The sequence below is a fragment of the Desmodus rotundus genome, chromosome 3 (genome assembly GCF_022682495.2).
Source record: "Desmodus rotundus isolate HL8 chromosome 3, HLdesRot8A.1, whole genome shotgun sequence".
Lineage (NCBI taxonomy): Eukaryota > Metazoa > Chordata > Mammalia > Chiroptera > Phyllostomidae > Desmodus > Desmodus rotundus.
This window is the reverse complement of record NC_071389.1, coordinates 116997075-117013677: the sequence shown is the minus strand read 5'-3', so window position 1 is coordinate 117013677 and position 16603 is coordinate 116997075. Positions and strand designations below refer to the sequence as shown.

At 37.8% G+C, this 16603-nt stretch overlaps 1 protein-coding gene across 2 annotated transcripts in view; it reads right to left on the bottom strand.

The window, feature by feature from the left end:
* The window catches only part of CEP83 (centrosomal protein 83), a 128574-nt gene extending 114311 nt beyond the window's left edge, over positions 1 to 14263 (bottom strand). The window contains exon 1 of one of the 2 annotated variants that reach the window (XM_053920947.1): positions 14169 to 14263. The gene's annotated coding sequence lies outside the window, so the exon portion shown is untranslated. Of the gene's footprint in view, positions 1 to 13382; positions 13911 to 14168 lie in introns of those variants that run through there. The other variant, XM_053920949.2, reaches the window with a different exon arrangement.
* Positions 14264 to 16603: the final 2340 nt, after the last annotated feature.

Here is a 16603-nt window from a genome sequence, read left to right as displayed (position 1 = left end):
AAGATAAGCTAGGTTGGAAGAAAATATTAAAAAACATATATTAATAAAGGACTTGTATCCCAAATACATAAAGAAGTCTCAAAACTAAATAAAACAATTTATCAAAACAATAATGAAAATTGGAGAAAAGATTTGAACAGTTCACCAAAGATACATTAACACTTGAAAAATGTTAAGTATCATTAGTGTTTTATGAAGTGCAAATTAAAAACACAATGCAACACCACTATACACCTATTAGAAAGGTTACCCACACCAAGTACTGACTAATGCAGAGAAACTGGAACTGTCGTAAACTACTGGCGGAAATATGAAATGGTGAAATCATATGGGAAAACTCTGGCAGTTCCTTAGAAAGCAAGCACATACTTACATACAATGTAGTCAACTCTTTTATAGGTATTAATCCAAGAGAAATGAAAGCATTTAAGTCCATACAAAGACTTTCACACAAATGTTTATAGAAGCTTTATTTGTGAGACTTGTATATTCATACAATGGAACACTATTCAGCCATAAAAAAGAAATGCATTAATATGGATCTCAAAATAATTATGCCACATGAAAAAATCTAGACAAAAAAATAGTACATGTTATATGATTCCATTTATATAAAATTCTAGGAAATGAAAATTAATCATAGTAACAGAAAGCAGGTCATTGGTTGCCTGGGAATGGGAAACAGTGAGTAGCGGGTGAGGAAAGAGGGAAGGATAACAAAGGGCATGAGGCACCTTTTGGGGGTGACAGACATATTAAACACCTTGACTGTGATGATAGTTTCCCAAGTATAAACATGTATCAAACTTAAATTGTTTACTTTTAATAATGTACAATTTATTTATTAATTATATTTAATAGAACTGTTTTTAAAAATAAACATTACGAACTTTAGGGTTAAAAAATTTCCTAAAAGAAAACTGTAGGTAGGCCCAGATGATTTCACAATTAAATTTTTCGTTCAAAAAATGTGATGGAAAAAAATTAAGTAACTTTGGGAAATGTTTATTAAAGAAGTGAGAAAAGCAGATTATAAAATACTCTCGATTATATAATCCTTATTTGGTAAAAAGAATATTTACACAACTATACACATAGGGAAAAACACAAAGACACTAAAATATTAATAAGTAACATCTCTGGATGATAGGTGTGATTTTGTGTGTGTATTCCCTGTACTTTTCTTATTTTACAACAAACACAGATTATGTTACTATCCGAGGGAAAATGTCATTGGAAAAAAAAACACAGGGAAACCTAAAAGTCCACTTGAGGACCAAAGGAAGAGGAAAAAGCCTCCTCTTTCACACTGGATAACATGTAGATATAAAAGAATGAGACTTGTTGTTCAAGCCTCTGGCTCAATTCCATTCCCTACCATTCAAAATTGTAAAATAAATACTCAAAAATATACTAAAAAATATTTGGCTGTTAATTACCAACTCTATTATACCACTTAAAATTCTCGCTATCAACATAACTCCCTTTTACCTACAACAGAAGTTTTCAAACAATTTTAGTCATTAGGCTTCTTTTTCAAGTCTTATAGAACTCCAATATTTACAACAGACTATGTCATTTTATTCATGTGTATTAATAAAAATTCAAGTTCATACATTTTATTTCAAAGATACATTATCTTTAATTCCACATCAATTAATATCTTTGTTGGTGTTCTCCAATGTTTTAAAATATGGCTTATAGTGCAGAAAGTATCCAGCCATGAACTATGAAAAACAGACATTTATTGAACAAGATACAAGAAACACTGTACGTAGGACAATGTCACCTCAGTCCCCTTCAAACTAGGTACTTTAGGACCTTACACAGTTCTCCCAGTATCTCTTCCACTGTTCAAAACACTCTGCAAAATCCTTATTGGAATTGCCATTGACTGACTCATCTTATTTTCCTGAATATCACCACCAGTATGAAATCTCTTCCCTTTCAAAGGTAATTTTAGTTTTGGGAAAAAACAGAAATCACAGGTCGCCAAATCTGGGCTATAGAGGGGCTGAGTCACCTAGGTGATTTGATGTTTTGCCAAAAAACTGGGCACAAGATAGGATATGTGAGCTGGTGGCGTTGTCGTGATGAAGCTGCCAATCACCAGTTGCCCATAGCTGCAGCCTTCTGAATCATCTCAATAGTTTCCAGAAGAATGTTGAAGCTTCAGGTAAAATCTGACACAGATTCATTGCTCTACTCACTCAGTCATTTTGAATGTAACGATCACACAGTACTCCAGCTCACTCAACGGCATCTACCACCCCCACTGACTAGTACAGTGAAGTTGTCATTGTTCACACATGAGCAATTCCAGTCCACTCTCCTCAGCTGCCAGTTTATATTGATGTGTGAACCATTGTTGTTGTATTAGCAATGGTCGGACTTTTTCCGGACATACCTCATGTTATCTTTTATAGTGACTTTTGGAATAAACATTGTAACTAAACAAAATTCAAGTCAAACTTTTACAGAATGCTGAGGTACTTTCCACTCACAGTTTTGAAGAACTGACCAATAAAGGTTAATCTAACTTTAATATATTGTATTATACAAAACACTTCACAACCTGGATCCTCTCTACACTTCCATTCTCATCTCACACAACTCCCTGACATGTACTTATGCCCTAACAACACTAAGCTACCGTAGTACTTTATTGAATACACCATACTTCTTACCTCTACCTAATGCAATCTCTTAATCTCACCCTTCACTCATTTTTATATTGAACTCAGTTTTTACTTCCTTCTGATGTAATTTCCTGGATGCTTCCCTTTCTCATTCCCCTCAAACCATTCTGAGCTCACTGTCCTTGTGAGCTCTTCCTGAATGTGACTTACTTACTTCACCATATTATAATCAGCTATTTGTATGCCAATCTCCTTCACTAGGTTAAGACCTCCTTGAGATCAGAGATTATGTCTTAGTCATCTTTATAACCCCAAATTCTACATATTACCTGGAACGTGTCGGACAGTCAAGAAACACTTGTTAAACGACTGACTGGTAAGCAGTTCTTCCACTTAACAAAAGGACAGGGAAAGTAAGAAACTGCACAGAGCTTGAAATCCCCCAACTCCAAAGCCTTCTAATTTGATGCTTGAGGAAAATCAGGAAATCTAACTCAACAAATACATTTGTAGTGGCTAATAAATTTCTAATGTTGTGCAAAGGACTATGTGTAATATAAAATAACTATGGGACAATTTTTAGCCTCCTGAGACAAAAATTCTACACACAAACCAAAAGCCAGACTTCCCACTTCCAGCACGAGGGAATGAGCAGGTCAACAAATCCTCTCCACAAAACAACCAAAAGCAAGTTTATTCACGAAAAATGAACTCTGAGTGAGAAGACCATGAGTCTACAAACGTTCTTACCTTTGACTTCTCCCATCCCTCCAGCACCAGCGTAGGAGTTTACAAAGGTGGGGCAGACTATGAATATAGCAACGTCACTGTCACTACCTACCTGAGGGTGATCATTAGATGTGAGGCATGGTTAAAGAGCAGACCTCTGATTTAGGCCGCCAGTTACAGAACTCAAAAGAAAAATCAAAGTACAGAGTTGCTTCAAAATATCATCTAAAATGTCCAGTATTTAACAACAAAAAATATATAACAATAAAACAAGGGTGTCCCATTCTCAGGAATCAAAACAGCAAACAGAAACTGTCTTTGGGTACCCCCAGATATTAGATTTAACAGACAAAATCTTTAAAGGAGCTACAGTAAGCAGTCCCCCCTTATTGGAAGTTTCACTTTCCATGGTTTTAGTTACCTACAGTCAACCAGTTTGAAATATTAAATGGAAATTCCAGAAATAAACACTAAGTTTAAATACTGCACCACTCTGAGTAGCATGAAATTTCATGCCATCCTGCTCCATCCTGTTTGGGATGCAAATCATCCCTATGCCCAGCATAGCCATACTGTATGTATAGAACAACAGATATTATGAGAGTGAGTGAGAGAGAGAGAGAGAGAGAGAGAGACCACATTCACATAACTTTTATTACAACATACTGTTATAATTGTTCTATTTTATTATTGTTGTTAATCTCTTACTGTGTCTAATTTTTAAATTAAACATTACCATATGTATGTGGGATTTGCTGCTATCTGCAGATTCAGCTAACCACTAGGGTCTTGAATGTATCCCCTGTGGAAATAGGAGGACTACTTATTCAACGAACTGAAGGAATTCTTTCTGAAAGTTCAATGAAAGTATAATGAGAATGGTTCAGAGGATTGAAAATCTCAATAAAAAAATATTTTTTTTAAAACATGGAAATTCTAAAAGAAGTTGAAAAGTATAATTACTGAAATTTAAAACGTCACTAGAGAAACTCAACATTAGATTTGAAATGACAGAAAACAGAAACAATGAACTTGTAGATCAACAGAAAGTATCCAGTGTAAAGAACAGAGAGAGAAAAAAGATTGAAAGAAATGAACAGAACTTCAGAGGTCTCTGGGACCATATAAAGTGCATCAACATACATGTAATAAGATTTCCAGAAAAAGAGAAAATAGACAGGAGGCAGGAAAAAAATTTTTTAAATAATTGCTGAAAATGTCCCACGTTCAATGAAAACCATTGTTTGTCCAGGAAGCCCAGAAAATCCAACACAAGGATATCAACACCAAGACATCACAGTCAAACTGCTGACAGACAAAGACAAAGGAAAAAAACCTTGGAAGGAGCAACACCAAAATGACTCACCACATACAGGGGAACAATAATATAATTAACTGGCATCCCATCAGAAACAATGAGGCTGGGGGTAAAAAAAGAAAAACATGAAATTTGAACAAATGCAAAAAGCTCTCAACTAAAAATTCTGTATTCAGCAAAAATGTCCTCCAAAAATGATAGTGAAATAAGTATATTTTCAGATAAACAAGGACACAGAATTTGTTGCTGTGATAAATGCCTTGTGAGGAATAGTAAAGGAAGACCTTCTGACTGAAGAGAAGTTATACCAGAAGTCAACAAATTCAAGGAAGAAATAAAGGATGCCATAAACTGTAATTATATAAGTAAATAAAGACTCTAAAAATATATTGTTCTCATCTTTTTTTCACTTCTAAAGAAACAAGATTGTATAAAGCAATAATTAAAGTACTGTGTTGTTGGGTTTATAATATGCATAGCTATAATATGTAAGACAATAACAGCACAAAAAAAGGAAGAGAAAGATTAGAGCAAAATTTCTAGAGTTTACCAGAAGTTAGTTATTATTCTGAAGGAAACTATAATAAGTTAAAATGCATATTACAATCCCTAGAGCAACCACTATGAAAATAACATGATATTGTAAAAGGGATCAACAGAAAAATTAAAAGATACAGTAAAAAATATTTAACACACAAAGTCAGTAAACAAGGAAAAGAAAAAATATCATGAGACAAACAGAAAACAAATTACAAAATAGAAAATGTGAAGTCAATATATTAAATATGAATGGCCCTGGCTGGTGTGGCTCAGTGGTTGAGAGCCAGCCTGCAAATCAAAGGGTCACCAGTTCGATTCCCAGTCTAGGTCACATGCCTCTGTTGCAGGCCAGGTCTCCAGTAGGGGGTGCACAAGAGGCAACTAGACATTGATGTTTCTCTCCCTCTCCTTCTCCCTCCCTTCCCCTCTCTAAAAAATAAATAAAAATCTTTAAAAAAAATGCAAATGGACTAAATATCCCCATTCAAAAGGCAGAGAATTTAAGACCGAATTAAAAAACAAGGCCCAACAGTATGCTGTCTACAAGACATATTCTTATATTTAGGGCATAAAAATGTTAAAACAGAAGGATAAAAATAATACACCATCAAAAGAATAACCATGAAAATACTACATTGAGTAGCTATAGTACCATGAAGATAAAATGGTATTTAAGACAAGAAATGTTACAAAAGACAAAGAAGGATATTTCATAATGACAAAAGGACACTATATGAGGAAGACAAAACAATTATAAGGGTATGTGAATCTAACAACAGAGCCCCCAAAATACATCAAGCAAAAAGTGAAAAGGGAAATGGACAATTCAACAAAAATAGCTGTAGAACTCAAAGACTGATAGAACAAGGCAGAAAATCTACAAAGAAATAAGAGAGATCTTGACCAAAACTATCAATGAACTTGACATACGTAACAGAACATTATACCCCAAAACTGCAGAATACAGATTCTTTTCACACATACATGGGACATTCTCTTTGATACACCATATGCTGGACACAAAACAAATCTCAAACACTGAAATCAGTAAAAGTATGTTATCTGATCACAATGGAATTAGAGGTCCACAACAAAAGAAATATGGCAACACCCTCAAATACTGGTAAGTTAAACAATACACTTCAAAAACACCCATGGATCAAGGAAGTCACACAGAACGTTTTTAAAATATATTTGGATTGAATAAAAACAAAAAAATAGCATATCAAAATTTATAAAATGCAGTTAAAGCTGTGCTTAGAGGGAAATTTACAGCTTTAAACACTTAGAAGGCCTCAAATTAATAATCTTAGCTTCTAGTTAAAGGTGAGATCATATGGTATTTGTCCCTCACCGTCTGGCTTATTTCACTTAGCATAATGCTCTCCAGTTCCATCCATGCTGTTGCAAAGGGTAGGAGCTCCTTCTTTCTCTCTGCTGCATAGAATTCCCTTGTGTAAATATACCAGGGTGGAGGTGGGGGAGGGAGGTGGGTTCAGCTGGGGTGGGGTGGAGGGATGGGGAGAAAAGGCATACAACTGTAATTGAATAACAATAAAAATTTTTTAAAAATTTACTATGAGTAATCTTAGCTTCCATCGTTGGAAAATGGGGGTGGGTGGTGGGGGTGGGAAACTTACAAAAAAAAAGAATATAATAAAGTTAGGGTGGAAATCAGTGAAACAGAATAGAAAACTAGGGGGAAAATATCAGTAAAATAGAAGATATCTCTTTGAAAATATCAACAAAGTTGACAAACTCTTAGCTAGATTCACCACGAAAGTAAGACAAAAGAGACAAATTACCAGAATAAAGGCTAAAAGAGGGACCATCATTATCTTTTCTATGTTTAGATACAATTACTTAACATTGTGCAACAACTGCCTACAGTAATATGCTGTACAGGCGTGTAGCCCAGGAGCAATAGGTTACACCACAGCCTAGGCGGGTGGCAGGCTGTACCATCTAGGTTTATTTAAGTTCACTCTATGATGTTTGCCCAATGACTAAATCACCTAATGATGCACTTCTCAGAACGTATTCCCATTGCTAAGCAGCACATGACTATAATTCTCCCATGAACATACACACAAATTCCTTAACAAAATTTAGGAAAACCAAATTTAGTTAACATATAAAAAAGACTACACAGCATGATTCAATGAAACTTATCCCAGGAATAAAAGGTTGGCTTAACCTCTGAAAATCAATTAATGTAATATACCATATCACATAATCATTTCATAGGATACAGGAAAAAAATCTGACAAAATCCAGCACTCACTCATGATTAAAAACTCTCAACAAACTAGGAACAGATGGAACTTCCTCAAACCTAATAAAAGGCATCTACAGAAAACCTACAGCTAACATCACACATAGTGAAAATTTGCATAGTTTCCCCTCTAAGACCAGGAGTGATGCAACGCACTCTCAACACATCTATTCAACATCTTAGTAGAGGATCTAGCCCATTCTATAGGGCAAAGTGAATGACAAGGTGCATTAACATTCAGATTGGAAAGAAAGAAAATAGAATTGTTTTATTCATAAACATGGTCATTTATTCAGAAACAATATACAAAATTGATTCATTTCTACATGCTAGCAATGAACAATCTTAAATTCAAATTATAAAAACTCCATTCCCAATAGCATCAAAAATTATCAAATTTTTAGGAATATATTTAATAAAAGTGTTAAGATTTATATATTTAAAACTAAAACACATTGTTGAGAGAAATTAAACAGCTAAATAATAGAAAGACATTACATATTCATGGGTTGGAAGACTCAATTAAGTTAGCAATTCTTTCCACACTGATCTATGGATTCAATGCAAATCATATCAAATCTCTGCAAATGATTTTTTTTGTAGAAATTGACAAGCTGATCTCAAATTTTATATGTAAATCGAAAGGATCCAGAATCACTTTTGAAAAGTTGGGAGGATTTACACTACCCATTTGAAACATACTATAACACACAGTAATCAAAACAGTGTGGTATTGGAGTTAAGGTAGGATTTAATATATGGATGGAACAAAATTGAGGTTCTAAAAATAAACGCTTACATTATAAGCAACAGATTTTTTACAAATGTACCAATACAATTCAAGGGACAACAACCTTTTTAACAAATGGCACTAGGACAACTTATCATCTACTTGACATAAAAAACAGAAAGAACTTAGACCTTATCTTATACCATACACAACGGTTAATTCAACATGGATCCTAGATCTAAACAAAGGAGCTAAAAGAAATTGCAGAAGAAAATCTTTGTGACTTTGAATTAAACAAAAAGTTCAACACTTCATTAAAACAGTCTGCACTTCAAAGACACCAGTAAAAATAAGAAAACAAGCCACAGACTGGGCAAAAAATCTTTGTAAATATCTGTCAAATAAAGCACTTTTATCCAGAAAATATAAATTTTTACAATTCAATGGTAAGACCAAAAAAAAAAAAAAAACCCCAGCTAAAAAATGGGCAAAAGACTTGAGCAGACATTCCACCAGAAAAGACTTATAAATGGCTAATAGGCACATGAAAAGCTCAACATCGTTTGTGTTTACGGAAACGCAAATTAAAACCCCAATGAGATACTACTAAAATGGCTATAATCAAAAAGACAGATGACACCAAGTGTTGGTGAGGATATGGAGAAACTGTAATTCTTATACTTATCTGGTAGGAATGTAAATGCTACAGTCACTTTGAAAAACACTTTGGCAGTTTCTTAAAGGTTAAAAACAATTCTGAACTGTTTTTAGTCACAACACTTCTAACACCAAATGTGTGTGGGTTTTTTCCCTAACACCAACCAATTCTCCAATACTCTAGACACCAAATGGGTGTCCCAAAATTTAATGGACACTAACTACCCAGAATTAGTGCAGACACTACAGGTTAAGGGCTTAGTTGCTCTCATTCCAGACACCAGTCACAAGTCTCAGTATCTGGCACAGCGCTGACACGTAAGTGGCACTCAAATAATGACTAAACCAACGACCAAGAAAAATAAAAGTTGTTTTAAATTTGAAGCATACAATTCTGAAAGGAACCTTCAGGAATTTATTTATTCAGATGGGAAAACAGGGCAAGAAAGGGTAAGTGACTTAGTCAAGCCTTGGTCTCCTGAATCACAATTCTCTTCCCACAAAATCATGATACCTATAAATTCATGCTTATTGATATAAGCTTTCCTTTTTCTTCTAAACATTTTGCATTTTTATTTTTTATTGTTGTTCTATTACAGTTGTCCCAATTTTCCCCCGCCGTTGCTCTCCCCTGCCCCCCTCCCCATTCCCATAATCAATCCCCACCCTGTTGTCCATGTCCATGGGTCATTTATACTTGTTCTTTCCATGAACCTCCGAAAGTAATATACAATTGTTCTTTAAAAGGACCATTTCAACTTTATCTACCCTAGCTCTGTCTGGCTATATCAGTTTTGGACAACTAATGTTAATTATTACTTAAGAGCTTTTCTGTCCAGAACAGACTAATCTTTAATTGAACCAGTTGTTTGACATGTCCTTCACACACTATAATTTCAACATATATTTACCGTGCATCTGTATGTGATAAACAATGTGCCTATTATAATGTCACACTCCAAAAAATAAATTATATTGTACGCCCTTTAACATACCCCAAATGCCTGCCTTAACAAAATGTGGTTCAGTTGAGAAAGACTAAATGTGAACACGAGACAGAGACACGGCAGCTTAATCAGGGAAATCCCTGTAGACCAGTGCTAATGCTTTCAGCGGTTGCTATGTTGTAGTGCAATTGTGTTACTGGGCAACGAACAACTCAGAAGCTAGCTCAGCAAACTCACTAAGAAACTAGAGAATCAAAGATTTATAAAAGTACTCGAGACTCAACATTTTTATACCTTTAACTGAAGTAACTCTTTGTTATAAGCATCAGATAGAGGATTTACAGCGAGACTATAAAAAGAATGTAGATTTTACTTAAAGGCATTAATTTGAAGGTGGTAGGCACTTTCCAAAAAGGAATGGCTAGGTGTCCGTTCCTCCCAATTCTATGATTTTAATCCAAAAGCAATTTGAAGTTACAATATATAAAAAGCAAATAACTGGACACTTCCTTAATATATTCTTCGTCCTGGATTATATCTTAGCCAAACTAAAAAAGGAATGCTAGACTATACAGTCTGTGATTTCTCCATGATCAGAGAGGCGTCCTGATGGAAAAATATAAAACTTAAGAGAACCAATGAAAGTCTTGACATAATTTCATAAATTAAGTCTTGACCAGGTAAATAGTAAAATGGAAAGAGGTAAAATGGGAAAGGGGGATAGAAGAAGGGAAGGAGGGAGAGAGGGAGAGGAGAGGAATGGGAGGTGGGGAGGAAATATTTTTAAATACTGAGACTCTGAGTAGAGTAGAGTAGAATACAGAAGATGCTACTGGGGAACCAGGAATTGACCACTGGGAGGAGTGGCAGGCTTTCCCCAGGGAGCCCTCACTAGTGATATCGCCATGGGAAATTCTCAAATATTCGTACTTTCTAGGAACAGAACCTTTCCCTCTGATTCCAATGCATCTCCTCTCCTTAATCCCCTTTCTTACAGTTTACAGCTGCCCTTCTTCCCCCAGTTACACTCAAATATTTTCTTTTACTTTCACTATACAGGGCAGGGCAGGGTGGGGGGAGCAAGAGTATAAATGCACATTTCTCATCTCTAAGGAACATATACTCAGCAACTTCTGTTTGGAAGATACTAAGAATACAGTGCATTGAGATCTGATGTCCTGCCCTTAAGGAGCTTACAATCTAGTTAGGAACAGAACAAATACATAGAAATTATTTTTTTAAATACAATATAAAGTACAAGTATCAAGTAAGTATGACTGACAAATACATATTATGGGATTTTAAAGGTGAAGGAGTTCAGAGCATGTCACCCCAAAATATGCCACTTCAGTATGCTGATTATTTTGAATTAAAAGCACAGGAGAAACAGTAGGTTCAAGAGAGGCACTCTGACCCTCCTTTTTCTTCCTGAAAGCAGGAGATATAATTCCCATGTGAAAGGTGTCCTCCCTGTAAGAAGGAAGACATTCTTATCACCAGAGATGAGGAATCCAAGCCCAGAACTGGGTACAAACCTTGTTAAACTGATCCTTATCTTCCTAGTCACTTCTCCACAATTGACTACTTCTCACCCAAAACCCTCTGTCTTGTCAATTTTTCACAAATTTATTATTTGTCTAAAAGGCATAAAAGCTATCTGGTCTGGTCACTTCTTCAGGCCCTCATTCTCCTGTGAAGCCCCCATGTACAGGTATTTTTTTTAACTTGGATGCTTTTATCCTGTTAATCTGTCTTACATCAATTTAATTCTTAGGCTCAGCCAAAGACCCCAAGAGGGCAGAGAATTTTTCTTTGCCTACAGAGTTCGGAATTCAACTTCAAAGAAAAGGTACAGTTTAGATTTTAGGAAAGAAGAAATCAGGTTGTTACAAAACTCAAGGGGTTCCATATTTAGGGAACTCTAGTCAAAAAGGCAAGGCAGTTTTATTTATTTGAAGCAAGTATGGGAGACAAATAATTCATATTCAAAGCTCTGCCTTCCCAAAGGGAGGCTCAGCCATTGCTTATAAAAAATATTTGGTCAATTATAGATTGATTTCAGTTGGTTACACTTACAGTTCTTGTCAATCTCATCATTTTTTACAGCTGGTCTGCAAAATATTGTGCTACATTTTAACACTTAGCAAGAACAGTATTTAGTAAGAATGGCCCAGACTTTGACGCCCTTGTCCTATCTAACCAGGCCAGGTAGGCAGAATGACACAAAGACTGGTAAGAAAAGGAAAAAGCACATAGTAGGTTTGCAGGGGTGTCAAACTCATTTTTACTGGGGGCCACATCAGCCTCACAGTTGCCTTCAAAGGGCCGAGTGTAATTTTAGGACTGTGTAAATGAAACTACTCCTTAACTAGGGGCAGGAGCTCAGCACTACCACCAGGTAGAAGAAACAAGGTACCTGGCTGGATAAAACAAGGTGGAGGGCCGTATTCAGCCGGTGGCCCTTGTGTAACTCTCTGGAGAATGCTGTATGACACTGAAATTGAAAACATTCTAATAATCCTAAACAAAATGAGTTTGAAATGAAACCTCAATACAAAAGGTGACTATTAACTGTAACCACTTACAGGCTAACCCCAGGAATTTAGAGAATTCTGACTCCAGATCATTTTAGGGTACATCTAAATATATTCTAATTGAATATTGGCCTTGTTGACAGATGTTGCTTGGTAACAGAAGTAATGCTTTAACCACTCAGTTTTAGATCTACTCAAGTATTTTGTGCTGATAGTCTGAACATATTAAAAACTATATCCTATTGAAGAGATTATGAACAAGTTTCTTGTTATCCTAGAATTTTGAGATTTTACTGAAAGATCTTCATCATTACAACTAATGTGACCAGAGGCTTTTAAAATACTTAGCAGTGGGTATTTTTCAGAGCTAAGTGCCCATTTATTACGGTCAAAAGCTGGACACTAAGGATTCATCAGTGTCCAGTTAGGCCCAGCATTCACTTTCATATTCTAGACATTATCTCTGTAACAGCAGCCAAGATCACTGTTAAAATTGTCTTCAGGGTCAAGGAAAATGGTAGCATACCATTTTTATCACAGATTAAACTGGAGGTACCACAGGTTAGCCAGTAACTGGCCACACAAGCACCACGCTGGAGCCGGTGTGGCTCAGGAGGTTGGGCGTACACCCGCAAACCCAAAGGTCCCGGTTCCATTCCCTGTCAGGGCACCTGCCTGGGTTGGTGGTTCGGGCTCCAGTCCGGGCGCCTGCAAGAGCCAACAATGTATGCTGGATGCTTCTCTCTCACACTAATGTTTCTCTCTCTCTCTTTCTCCCTCCCTTCCCCTCTCTCTAGAATCTATAAAAGGAAAAAAAATGTTTTCTTAAGTTTCACGTTCATTGCATTGGCTACAAACCACATCTCACAACCGTATCACATCTCACTTTTCTAACACCTGCCCCCGTTACATTACAAGAAAAATGTAATTTAAGGGCAAGTTTTGAACAAGAAAAATGAATGAGCATTCCACTATATGGACAAGATAGTGTCCCCAAAAAAGATGGTACGTACCAGACTCACACAGGGCCTTGTAGCGTGCAGACAAAAAACTTAACAGTGACCAGTGTTCTTTCCACGATCGCCACCAAGGGACACCTCCAGAGCTCCAACCACCAGCACCCACTCAATTCTTCTCGCCGGGGCATTGGGGCGAAGGATCCGGTTTACACGCGGGGTGCTCGCCCTGCCCGGCACGCCTGTGAGGTCCTGGAGGCGGCTCGCGGCGTAGGCTGAAGAGACAGAGGAGGACTCCCGAGCACACCCCTCGGACTCCGGACCCCAGGAAGATCGAAGGGATCCCCGGGAGAGGTCTCAAGGCGGAGAGGGCGGTGGGGGCGGCAGAGAAAAGCCCCGCTCCTCAGCGGACAGGCTTTCTCAAAGGTGCGGGGGCAGCCTTGCAGGACGTCCGGCCGAGGTGCCACCCCCAGAACTCATCCCTGGGCCGGCCGCCCCTCAAGACCCAAGAGGTGGCCTGGGTCACGAAATCTAAGGACGCGCGAAGCCGGAAGTCCCGCCCTCAGTGACGTCACCAACGCCGCGACGCCGTTAGGGGGAGGAGCCAGCGAGTTAGGTTACCCACAACCCCAGCAACTGGGGCCAAGGCAACGCTCGGAGAGGGCAGCTGGAGGATGCGGAGATAGATGCCCTGATCCCAAGGGAACGGAAAATCCGCGAGGCGCCACTTGCTTACGGAGCCAGAATGAGGCGCGTGATTGAGCAGGAAGCCCATCTGCCTCGCCTCTTCCCCCTGGTTTCTCTCCCCTTTTCGCGTTTCTCCTTCCCTCTGCCAGATCTTACCACACTTTGAGGGCTCCGAGTCGTACTGCCGCCACCCCCGCCTGCCTTCGTGCTGACGGTGCAGATTTACTGGATCCTGAGGTCAGCCCAGCAGTGGGGAGTTGGCTCAGCTTGCTGTCAGGAACCCAAGAACAGCCAGGCCAGGCCCAAGCCCAGGCCCCGCCCCGCACCCCGTGCTCACTTTTGCGTGGTTAACCTCCAGTTTGGTGCCCCACTGTGAACTGTCTTCAGGTTATAACTAGGCTTGAAAGAAAAGGAACTAGCTTTTGAGAACTTCAGTTACAGGCCAGCGGCTGAAATAAGGTAGAGGTTTCAGCCTTTCAGAATAGGTGGTGGAAGAAATAGGTACCGCCCCGCTCCCCCATGTTTGTTCAGTGCCTGGGATTGGGTTTTGACTCACTACATTGGGAAACACAGCTTATTTTTACCCCCAAGGTTAACATTTTGGGGGGCTCTCGTTATGATTAGAAAGGCAACTGAGATAGATTTGTATAAAGTCTTTTTAAAAAGTCAACTGAGATATGACCGTTTTGTTGAAATGAGCAAAGCAGAGCTATTAGATATCGCAGGGAATTGAGTAATGGGTTGTTAGTGGATGGATCACATAGATAATGGGAGATATATCCGTGCAAATGGGAGATATATCCAGCAATATGCTGCTGTGCATGTATGAGTGTTTGATAGTAACAGCTCACATTTCCTGAGCACTTACTTGTCAAATCGTGGAGCACTATTTCGGGTTATCTTATTTAACCCTCTAATTATCTCAAGTATACAGCATTACCCAGAAACGTTACTGCCAAGTGTGGAAGCCAGGTAGTCTGACTCAGAAGTCTCAGACGTAATCAGTAAACTACACATTACAAATCATTGGTCAGTGGGAAGAAGATGATCTGAAAATGACTGACTATTGGTGACAGGCTTTACATATAGTTTCTCAAGTAAGTACCAGATGGGTCAAGAATGTAAAGAGTGAAAACATAAAAATATTTTTAAAAATTGAGGTGAATATCTTTATAATCTTGAATGGAGAGAGGCTTTTTCTAAGTATGACACAAAACAGAAACCATAAAGGGAAAAATACAAAAAAATTAACCAAATAAAGTTGTAATCCTCTACCTACAAATAATGAACCAGTGGAAAATAAATGCATATCATATGGAAACAGAAGGAAAAATATTCCTAATATACAAAGACTTCATAAAATATTCAATTTTGAAATTTAACGTCAAAATAAGTAATTGGCAAAGGATATCAAAAGGACATTCCTAAAGCAAGAAAAACATCTAGTTCACAAATGAGAAGATGGTCACCTTCCAAACAGACCCTTTTCTGTCCGTCTGTAGACAGGGATATGGTGGTACAGTTACTGCTGTGCACTGCTGATGTGAAGTTGAAATCGATACAACCTCACTTACCAAAATTTAACGTAAGCACTGACTTCTGCCCCAGTAATCTCAGATCATAGTCATTTGCTCCAAGGAACGGAGCAAAAACTAAACAGACTCACAAAGATGTTCCTCACTCCCTTTTTTATGACAGGTGTTTCTGGAAACAACATAAGTGCCCTCACTAAGACATTAAATTTTGGTGCATGGGTACAATGGAATACTGTTGAACCATTAGAAACAATGATGTAAATCCCTTTTTACATGAAAATGTGACCATAGCGTATATGTTGGGTATTTTTCCCAGAAAAAAGAATAAAGGTCCGCATGAATAGTGTAATACCAACATGAGTGTGTATATATGTGAATGCAAGTGTACAAAGTGATCTGGAAGTCTGTTGGCCAAAATGCAAGTGACTTTTTACCTTTTGAACTTTTCTATCTTGTTTGAATTTTAAATAATGAATATGTCATTTTTATAAAAATAAAGTTGTGGGTTTTGTTTTTTTTTATTCCTCACCCGAGGATATGTTCATTGATTTTAGAGAGGGGAAGGGAGAAAAAGAAACACCGATGTGAGAGAGAAACATTGATCAGTTGCCTCCCATACGCCCTCCAACCAGGGATCAAACCGACAACCAAGGTATGTGCCCTGAGTGGGGACGGAACCCACAACCTTTTGGTGTGTGAGACGATGCTCCAACTAACTGAGCCGCCTGGCCAGGGCCTTGTGTTTTCTTTTTTAATTGAAGATGTACCACTGAAAGAGGGGGTCAGTTGACTACAGCCCTTATAGCTAGATAACCAGTGTGCAGTAATTATGTCTGAGATCTAAGTCTCAGCTTTTTAAGTGTATGTAAGTTTGATTATACTAATTTACCTGAAGTTGAATGATCTAATTCATCACTTGAACATCATGATTCTGACTCCCCAAATCGGGCTATGTATCCTTCCTATGTGTTCTCTGTGTGCCTCGTGATAATTGTCACACTGAAGTGTAATTCCCTTTTTCTGTCACTATGAAATGGGGTACAGCCAGCACCCCCC